Below are 8,681 nucleotides of genomic sequence, written 5' to 3' on the forward strand. Positions count from 1 at the left end.
ATATATAGAGAGAGAGAGAGAGAGAGAGAGAGAGAGAGAGAGATTGACGGACAAACAGATAGATAGATAAGTAGATAAATTAAAAGATACTGATTATAGCCCATGACAATATATGGAGGTTTTGGCAGTGAAACATTCTTCCATACACCCCGTAAGTGTTTCTAGTTAGACATACAGACGATTGCATATGCACTCTCACACACATATCTGTATGTATATATATATCGTGATTATAGCTTCCCTAACCGTTAACTACTACGATTTTAGCCAGAGTGCCGAGTAGCTGTCTTCTGTCGTCGAAGAAAGTGTTGTTTTTAATTCTCAAACTTTATCCGAATTTTATGTAGAAATGAAATTATAGACCGTATCTCGAAAATAGTGGTCATACTTTACAATTCCCATAAGAGCGAAATCACGTCACCTGAAGTTGTTAAGTAATCGTAATGATGAAAAGAAAATTAAAATTGCTATGAATGTTTTCTTATAATACTTTAAAGTAATTCGCCTTGAATCTATGATTATACAATTACAGTATTGTGATTTAATTACAAGCATATCGAAATATTACTCATGCTGTCCTCCAACCATCTTATTCTATAAACATATTGATCATTATTCGTCTGGTAATGTATTATCTGCTAGATAATGGCATATAGAACTACAATAATATGAATCATTGATTAAAATCGAATTACTTGTAAATTATGATAGATACTTCTAAGCAAACATATATTGAACTCCACGAATTTTTAACATAACCCTACCGCAGGCCCCGCAGGCGATAGCTTAGACTCAGGCGTGACTGTGTAGTAAGAAGCTTACTTCCTACCAAATTGTTCCGGATTCAGTCCCACTGTTGACAGCTTGAGCAAGTATCTTCTATGATCGCCCGAGCCGACCAATCCTTTGTAAGTAGATTTGATCGACGGAAACTGAAATAAGTCCGTCATATATATGTGTGTGTGTGTGTGTGTGTGTGTGGGTGTGTGTATGTGTGTGTTTGTGTGTGTGTGTGTGTGTATGTGTGTGTGTTTGTGTCTGTATTTGTCCTCCCATCACTGCTTGACAACCGATGTTGGTGTTTTTTACGTCCCTGTAACTTAATGGTTCGGGAAAAGAGACAGATAGAATAAGCACTAGACTGTAAAAAATGTCCTGGGTCGATTTGTTTGACTAAAAGAAGAAACTTCCAGTCAGTGCTCCAACGTGGCCGCATTCAAATGACTGAAACAAGTAAAAGAATTAAAAAAATACCAATTAATACCATACCCAAAATATCTGTCAAAACTTTCATTAACACAGCGTCATCAATAAAAATGGCGATAACACTGGACATGTGCAGGTCTTTTGCCACAGAGTGTAGCAAGCGTTGCATATGTGCCCGTGCGTATTTAGGCGTTTGTGTTCTAGTTTGATTTTCTGTAACAACACTCAATATATGCGCACAAATATCCGTGCTTGTGTACGTGGGAGTTATTGCTTTACCTGCAATTTAATCGGTCTTGTATCCTTCGAAATAGCTCTTTCACTGTTGTCATTGTTCTTTCTTTCTGTGATTTTTATTTTTCGTTTCAATGTTATCGATCATTTGAAATCGGTAAACTTTTGTGGTTGATTTCAGCTTTGTGCATAAGGACAAGCGTTGACGCGTTAAATATGGAGTGTACGAAACTTGATACATAAATGCTGTCTTATGCTCTCTCAAAAAGTTTCGTATAGCGTGGTCCGAACGTCTTGTCACCCCCTGCCAAAAAGTAATGAGAACAATACTACTGGTTTAAGTATATTCACTCTTATTGATACTGACATTATCACACACCGAGAAGGTTTGTACGAACCCCATCTTTTTCTTGGCACAAAATGATGTGGTGCCATATACCGTGTGATATTTTACGAAGCTGTGCTTCGGTGATTGATGCAGTGGCTGCCGAAACAGCGTCCTTCAACTGCTGGGTATTCTGGTATCGCTCTTGTGAAATCCTCTCCTTGATAATAGAAAATTACAACAATATTTACAGATGGTGAGAAGACTTTCGGACCGCCCTGTACAATGAGTGACGCAGACGCATAACCATGTGCACTGTTGTGTTGTACTCTTCAGATTTTGATTGTTTTCATCTCCTGCTGCGCCTTTCCACGGCCTCTTTAAATCGCCTCTAACCTCAAAAGTAAATCTCTTTACTGAAGGTTTCCGCTCATGGAAGAAACTTATCAGGAATGACGCCCTTTAATTGAAAACTAACGACTAGTATCATTTCCATATTCTTGCAAATCATTGCAGCAACTGCTTTATTCATTTTAATTTCGTAGTCATGCAACCACGCTGTGTCACAATTCAAAACACTATTCTGAACGTTTTCATCTGCATTTAAACAATCAAACTTCTCACGCGATTCGAACTCTTTACAGACAACTAAACCGTCGAAAGCTTTATGGTGAGTTTGACGACGAATTTCGCGCATTATGTGTACGCAGTTTTGCAATGTTCTTTTTCTTTTTTCGTTATTTACCACGAAAAGCTTCAGATGGGAGTGTGTCTTCAGTTAGTATGTTTTTTTTAAAACCGTGGCTTTCATGATTGTTCAAAGGAATCAAATACTCAACCTTGCATGTTCCTGATAACTTTATAAAAATTTTCGTAAGACTTTTATCAAATTTTCAGATAGAATATCTCTCGAATTCATTAATCTTCTGAATTTATCATTTTTATTAAGGCGGAAAAATTGCATTTGCAGATCGATGACTAAAGGGAATGTTACATAGTAACTATTATTAGACGGAAGGGTAAAAGTTTGCTATATTTATGATTACAGTTTGGAGTACGCAGCATCCTATAGGCTATCTGAATTTAAAGTTGTTTGGGAGCATAACCTCGTATACACACACACACACACACTCGCATATATATATATATTTCAAATAGTGTAATTCACTCAGCATTAGTTATGTTATTAGTTAAGTTCAATTGAGTTTGTTTTTTGTTTTAGAAAGAATAGAATATAAAAGCTTTCACTTTTATATTAATAATTATGTAAGACTGGTGGGAATATTATCTGCATGGACTTCAAGGACTGGGTTGCTATTTAGTTAGATAATTCAGGAGTTAGTTATAGGTTTACTCACTGAATTTATTTACCGATACTGTTGTTGTACATAGGGTAAATGTGTTTCTTTGTTGTAGTTTAATTAATAACGTTAGTGTTTAATCCTTCGTAGAATCAAGATTGAATGAATGTGGTAATATTTGAGGTATGTTTGTTCCCAAACAACACTTATTTTAGTGCTGTTGACACCGCCGGATTGAATGGTAATACCCAGGTGTCGAAACCATAGTGATATCCATGGGGCAGCTGATGAAGGAGGTATGTTGGATTGTTGGTATGGCTGTTATTGCATGCGTGGAATAATTTTATAAGACATCCGTTTCATATATATATATGTGGTCCGAGGGAAGAGCCATTCTAACAATGCGTCCTGCCCTAACTCTTCGAAACACTTAGTTTTAGAATGGTGGCAGCTAATGAAGGAAATGTGGCATGTGTGTTTTTGTACTCCGTTTATCGTTTTGTCATCGTTTTTTTTTGCAACGTCTTGTACCCAGATATGCATCTATATATACATGTAGATGTAGGTATGTACATACATGTAGTATATACGCATATACTCATATATATTATGTGTATTATATATATATATATATATATATATAATACTCATATATATTATGTGTATTATATATATATATATATATATATATACGTAGTCATTTACACATATTCGTGTATCTATACAATAATACCCGTGTTCGTACTTACTTAGATATAAGTGTAAAGCAAAGGGATGTAACTCACATAGTAAGAGAGAAACTGGATTATTATCATAGTGGTAGCAGGGGAGGCGGCCGCGCTGACGTTTGCTTTGAATGGAGAAAGAGTAAGAGAAAGCAAATTCAAAAGAATTTTAAGATGCGTGGTTGTATTGGTTCACTGCGACTTGTTTCATCTACTTCTCTATGTCTCTATCTCTTCCTCTCTCTTTCCATCTCTCTTTTACCATCTCTCTCTCCCTCTCTCTCTCTCTCTCGTTCACCGTCTCTCTTTTATCATCTCTCTCTCTCGCTTTCTCTGTTGTCTCCATTGACAGTATCAACGTCATCAGAGCCATCTCGGGCAACGTCACCATAACGACCAACGCCTTTCTCTCCACCATCAACACCATGATATTGGCCAACAGTATTCTGTGTTCGGATATATATACTCTTACGTCTGTAGTTGTGATCGGTGCGGTAAGCGTTCAGCTACGTCTGTGAGTCTGTCTCTCAATCCTCACAACTTTTTTTTATGGGCCAACATTGAAGACAAAGTAAATGTAGAGACACCCACAGATATACTTACAGACATGCTTTGTCTGTCTGTCTGTCTCTCTCTCTCTCTTTCTCTCTCTCCCCCTCTCTCTCTCTCTCTCTCTCTCTGTCACACACAAACACGCTCACATGCACATACATATAAACATAAATGCTCACCGCAGCAAACACCCAAATAAACGCACACGGAAATATATTCACATACATTTAAGTATCTGGCAATACTCAGTAATATACAAAAGAGGACTAACTCTTGCAGAAGACACTTGTATATAAAGTCCTATATCACTAGTTTGCTGAATTTTGAAGGGTGCTGAAAATTTCCTGACGTTAAGAGGATCGCGAAAGGCCAGGCTGGAGGTCTAGCCATCCGAGGTCTTTTACAGAGCTTAGAAAAACCGAAGGACCACTGCAATAAATGTGTGAATCGTAGAGGGGAATTTGTTGAATAAAATCATAATTAACTGATCCTTCTGTATTTTCTTTTACGCATAGCGAGAAACTTTTCTCTGGCCACTCGTATGCGTGTATATATATATATATATGTGTATATATATATATATATATATATATATATATATAGGTAATTATGTATGTATGTGCGAGAGGGTGCTGAAAAGTACCGGGCTTTAAGGGTATCACGGAAAGCCTGGTTGGAGGTTCAGCCTTCCGAGTTCTTTTATAGGACTTAGAAAAACCGAAGGACCACTATCATAACTGTATGAACTTGAGAGGGGAATATCTTGAATGAAATCATAATTAATTGATCTTGTATTTTCTTTTACCCAAAGCCTGGAACATTTTAGCATCCCCTCGTGTGTCGAAAATATTCTGAGATAATGTAAAATAAATTTGATTAAATAATCGAAAAATATTAAGAAATAGAACATATTTTAGATATTAGGAGGAAGCGTGGGGTATCCGAAAATTTAACTAATTATCAAATTCAAGACACGAGTCGCAACCACATGTCATATGAAATGAGGATATATCTAGCAACGCGAAACAAGAGAAAGAAACACTGGCCATGAAGTAAAGTCTTCAACCGAGCAGAACTTGGAAGCCATTCATATTTTCAGTCACAGTATTCATGTGTTGCTATCGATTGCATGTTACGTGCTATGTAATTGATAAAGACCCCCTTCGGTCGTGACTGACCATGGGATTGCACCTATAATGTTCCCCTCCAAGATACAAGTCCAGGCAAGGTTGTTTATGGAAGACCAGCACTCGTCCATGCATACAAGCCACCCCTCTCCATGCCACCGATGTTATCCAAAGGAAAGGCAAAGGCCAATACAGCTTGGCACTAGTGACATCGCAACTCATTTCTACAGCTGAGTGAACTGGAGCAACGTGAAATAAAGCCTCTTGCTCAAAAACACAACACACAATCCGGTCTAGGATTGGAACTCGCTAGCGCATGATTGTGAGACCGACGCTCTAGCCAGTGAGCCATACGCCTTCACATATGTAATTTAAGTTCCAGTATTTCGTCAAATATGGTGATAAAAGTACTCTATTAAGTACATCTCTCATCCTAGTCAACGTAACATAACGTAAATGAAGGCAGCAAGCAAGCAGAATCATTACTGCGCCGAGCAAGATGCCCAGCGGCATTTCGCCCTGCTTTACGTTCTGAGTTCAAATTACGCTGAGGTCAACTTTGACTTTAACTCTTTTGGGGGTCGATAAAATAAGTACCGGTTACACACTGAGGTCGATGTAATCGACTTATCTCCTCGCCGGAAATTGCTGCTGTTTCGAAACGGCAATGCTACGGCCCAAATTCTACTTCTATTCTTATGAAACTATAGTATACTCATTTACTAAATCAATGTAGTAGTTTTAAGTAAGCAGCAACTGATTCTCTGAACACTTAAGAAGGAAGTGAAAGGCTATTATTGCCCAAGGAAGAGTTGTTTATATCGAATTCTGGACCCCAACATAGGCTGTAAAATTTTGGAAATTCTATATGTGATTCGTACATATACATACATACATACATACATACATACGTCATGCATATGTACATACACACGGGCATATACACGCACACATGTATTAATATATATTCTTTTATTCATTTACCTGTTTCAATTAGATGACTCAGTTGACTGAGGCCATGCTGGGTGACACCGCCTTGAAGGGTTTTTGCTGAACAAATCGACCTCAGGATGACTTATTTTTTAAAGCCTGGTACTTACACTATCTGTGTCATTTGCCAAACCCCTAAGTTACGAGGACATAAACACGCCAACCCAGGTTATCAAGCCGTGCTGGGGAGACAAGCACAGACACAAATACACATATACACGATGGGATTCTTTTCAGTTTCCGGCTACCAAATCCACTTACTAAGCTTTGGTGAGCTTGAGGCTATAATGGAAGTCTCATACTCAAGGTGGCATGCAGTGGGATCGAGAACAAAACATGTAGTTGAGAAGCAAACGTCTTACCATACTGCTACGCTTGAGTTATGCTTATATACCAGTTTCACCGCCACTGCTATTTCTTACCAGAACCAGCACAATCAGTATCAAACATTAAAAACAATGAAAATATTGCTATTACCAACACAGCAACACCTCAATGACCATCTACAATAGTAACAATGCTTTTAAGAAGATAATGAACATCATAAATAAAGAAAAACGATCGCAAGCGTGCTCTTGTGTATTTAAAATTTTGAATGTCATGTTTGGATTTTAGGTCAATGGCAATTGATTTAAAACTAAACAGCAACTACAATACAATGAACCAGAGCAATATAATCCCCAGCACCAAGAACAGTATTACCACCATCCCTGTCACCAGCATTACTAACATAAAAACCAATGCGACCAGCAACAGTAACTCACCAACTTTTGAGTAATAGTATTTATAAAAGAATCCGCTACTTGTGTTTCAAGTCAACACAAGGGGGAAAGTGGAAGAGATTGCGAAAGCTTTAGAGCTCTCATCTGAGATGCAAAGTTTAAGGGCTTATCAAGTGGGTAAGCGTTCAACAAGCTGTACTTATACAGTACTTCCTCCCACCTCTATCAGTCACCTGATCATTTTTTCCTTTCAATTCTTACACCAATATTAATAAAACAACGATATTCTCACAAACCAGTTCTTTATTTATGTTATTACTTTTACTAAATATTTTTTTTCGGATAATTGTTCATAACCAGCGCTGCTATTAGACTTAATTACAATTCAAGGTGTCTGGAAGAAGCTCTTATGTGGAACTGAAGGTAGTAGTTCGAAAAGAAAACGTAAGCAGATCAGAATGGATATTAATCTTGATGTCTTAAATTGGTGTGATGCAAGAGAGAAATTCAGCCACACTGTGAAAATATTAAAGCAAAGCATACAATGTCTACAATATTAACTATACATGACAATAGAGAGAAAATTAAACCAAGTGATCAAGAAGATACTCCGTCAACTGGAACATTACTTTTTGATCGATTTGACATGATTCTTACAATGACGCTGGTGTTGGAGCATGAATCGGAAAGTTGTACGACCAGACTCTATCTGCGACTGTACAAATGTTTCACCAGTACAAATCGTATATGTGATTCTGAATGTTATTGTGATATTTGCAAATGACGTGGACCTTTCAAAAGTTCTAGAAAATACTGTTAAAATAACCTGAGAATCTAGAGGCAAACGCGGCGAGTCTGACATGTAAATTGACTGCGAAGAATATTGTTAAAGGATTGGCACTTATAGAGAAAGGCTTACAACATTTTATTCTTATCAAACCAAAACATGAGCGTACGATATAAATTCTTAAAGGAGTTTACACTAGATTAAGTTTCTACTCTGGACACTAGTACAAACAATTTTGGAAAAGGTTCAGTCCTACTGCGTGGCACCTTGGGCAAGTGTCTTCTACTATAGCCTCAAGCCGACCAAAGCCTTGTGAGTGAATTTGGTAGTCGGAAAATGAAAGAAGCCCGTCGTATATATATGTATATATATGTATGTGTGTTCGTGTGTCTGTGTTTGTCCCCCCCGCCATCGCTTGAAAACCGATGCTGGTGTGTTTACGTCTCCGTAACTTAGCAGTTCGGCAAAAAGAGACCGATAGAATAAGTACTAGGCTTACAAAGAATAAGTCATGGGGTCGATTTTCTCGACTAAAGGTGGTGCTCCAGCATGGCCGCAGTGAAATGACTGAAACAAGTAAAAAAAAGAGTTCAATCAGATGTTGTTTGATGAAGATAGTGATCCTTATCCTAGCATCACTACTCTTTAGAGACAACTCAATTTCTTTTGTGTTGAATACGTACACTGCTATAATATTACGATTCTTGTTTAC

The 8,681-nt window shown here is 37.6% G+C and overlaps 1 protein-coding gene across 6 annotated transcripts in view; it reads left to right on the top strand.

Moving 5' to 3' along the window:
* Nucleotides 1-8,681, top strand: part of LOC106884261 (inactive histone-lysine N-methyltransferase 2E) — a 514,331-nt gene that overhangs the window by 451,733 nt on the left and 53,917 nt on the right. The window lies entirely within an intron of this gene.

The sequence above is a fragment of the Octopus bimaculoides genome, chromosome 3, assembly GCF_001194135.2.
Source record: "Octopus bimaculoides isolate UCB-OBI-ISO-001 chromosome 3, ASM119413v2, whole genome shotgun sequence".
Lineage (NCBI taxonomy): Eukaryota > Metazoa > Mollusca > Cephalopoda > Octopoda > Octopodidae > Octopus > Octopus bimaculoides.